Here is a 2,500-nt window from a genome sequence, read left to right on the forward strand (position 1 = left end):
ACCATAGGTACGAGGAGTGTGTGTGTGGCAAAGTGCTACTGAGCGGTGTACCAGGGGCACGGCGAAAAGTTGTTGTACCATAGGCACGAGAAAAGTTGTTGTACCATAGGCACGAGAAAAGCTGTCGTACCAGGGGCACGGAGGAAAGTTGTTGTACCATAGGCACGAGAAAAGTTGTCGTACCATAGGCACGAGGAGAGTTTGTGTGGCAAAGTGCTACTGAGCGGTGTACCAGGGGCACGGCGAAAAGTTGTTGTACCATAGGCACGAGAAAAGTTGTCGTACCATAGGCACGAGAAAAGTTGTCGTACCATAGGTACGAGGAGTGTGTGTGTGTGGCAAAGTGCTACTGAGCGGTGTACCAGGGGCACGGCGAAAAGTTGTTGTACCATAGGCACGAGAAAAGTTGTTGTACCATAGGCACGAGAAAAGCTGTCGTACCAGGGGCACGGAGGAAAGTTGTTGTACCATAGGCACGAGAAAAGTTGTCGTACCATAGGCACGAGGAGAGTTTGTGTGGCAAAGTGCTACTGAGCGGTGTACCAGGGGCACGGCGAAAGGTTGTTGTACCATAGGCACGAGAAAAGTTGTTGTACCATAGGCACGAGAAAAGCTGTCGTACCAGGGGCACGGAGGAAAGTTGTTGTACCATAGGCACGAGAAAAGTTGTTGTACCATAGGCACGAGAAAAGCTGTCGTACCAGGGGCACGGAGGAAAGTTGTTGTACCATAGGCACGAGAAAAGTTGTCGTACCATAGGCACGAGGAGAGTTTGTGTGGCAAAGTGCTACTGAGCGGTGTACCAGGGGCACGGCGAAAAGTTGTTGTACCATAGGCACGAGAAAAGTTGTCGTACCATAGGCACGAGAAAAGTTGTCGTACCATAGGTACGAGAAAAGTTGTCGTACCATAGGCACAAGCAGTGCGTGCGTGTGTGTGGCAAAGTGTTTCTGCGCAGTGTACCAGGGGCATGTTTGAATTTACATTCTGGAGTACCAGGGGCACGAGGATTTTGCCAGTGGTGTTTTGCTTTGTCAGTGGGAGGGGGCTTAAGTGTGGGTCCACGGGGCCTGCTGGAGGTCAAGGTCCATGCTGGATATGCGCTGGAGCGTAACTACAAGAAAGGTAAGCTAGTGGGGGACTAGAGCAGGGGAGGATGTGCGTCCCCGGGGCATGCTGGAGGTCAAGGGCCATGCTGGATATGCAGTGGAGGGTAACTGCAGGAGAAGGAAAGCTCATGGGGGATTAGAGCGGAGGAGTATGTGGGTCCTCGGGGCCTGCTGGAGGGCAAGGGCCATGCTGGATTTGTGGTGGAGGGTAACTGCGGGAGAAGGAAAGCTAGTGGGGGAGTAGAGCAGAGGAGTATGTTGGTCCCCGGGGCCTGCTGGAGGTCAAGGTCCGTGCTAGATACGTGGTACAGGGTTAACTGCGGGGGGGGGGGTAATGTGGGTTCACGGGGCCTGCTGGAGGTCAAGGTCCATGCTGGATATGCGCTGGAGCGTAACTGCAAGAAAGGAAAGCTAGTGGGGGAGTAGAGCAGGGGAGTATGTGGGTCCCCAGGGCCTGCTGGAGGTCCAGGTCCATGCTAGATATGTGGCACAGGGTAACTGCAGGGGGGGGGTAATGTGGGTCCACGGGGCCTGCTGGAAGTCAAGGTCCATGCTAGACATGTGGTACAGGGTAACTGCAGGGGGAAGGGGGGGGGGGGTAATGTGGGTCCCCGGGGCCTGCTGGAGGTCAAGGTCCGTGCTAGATATGTGGTACAGGGTTAACTGCAGGAGGGGGGGGGGGGGGGGGGTAATGTGGGTTCACGGGGCCTGCTGGAGGTCAAGGTCCATGCTGGATATGCGCTGGAGCGTAACTGCAAGAAAGGAAAGCTAGTGGGGGAGTAGAGCAGGGGAGTATGTGGGTCCCCAGGGCCTGCTGGAGGTCCAGGTCCATGCTAGATATGTGGCACAGGGTAACTGCAGGGGGGGGTAATGTGGGTCCACGGGGCCTGCTGGAAGTCAAGGTCCATGCTAGACATGTGGTACAGGGTAACTGCAGGGGGAAGGGGGGGGGGGGGTAATGTGGGTCCCCGGGGCCTGCTGGAGGTCAAGGTCCGTGCTAGATATGTGGTACGGGGTAACTGCGGTGGGGGGGGCGGATCTAATGGGGGACTAGATCAGGTGAGGATGTAATGGCCAGTTCGACAGCAGCACATCTTTTTCGACCGTAAGGGAGAGAGGAGGCCGACTCTCTGCCTCGGCCAAATGGAGAGAGATTTTCAGCAGGGCCAGTGCGCCAGGAGCACATCTTTTTCAACCGTGAGGGAGAGTGGAGGCCGACTCACCACCTCGGCCAGGGCCTTTTTTTCTCCCCTCTCCAGTTGAGCAGTCTAAGGGTAATGAGTAGCAAAGGTGCCCTCCGTCATTTATGGGAGACGGGTGTCTGAAGATGCGCAAGTCAGCAGACACCCTCGGCAACGCTCGGACGGCACTGGGACGGCGCGAGAGAGCGA

This window comes from Mchenga conophoros, linkage group LG13 (assembly GCF_057382185.1).
Source record: "Mchenga conophoros isolate Kocher_MC1m ecotype Shallow Benthic linkage group LG13, M_conophoros_male_GT1.1, whole genome shotgun sequence".
NCBI classification, from domain to species: Eukaryota; Metazoa; Chordata; class Actinopteri; order Cichliformes; family Cichlidae; genus Mchenga; species Mchenga conophoros.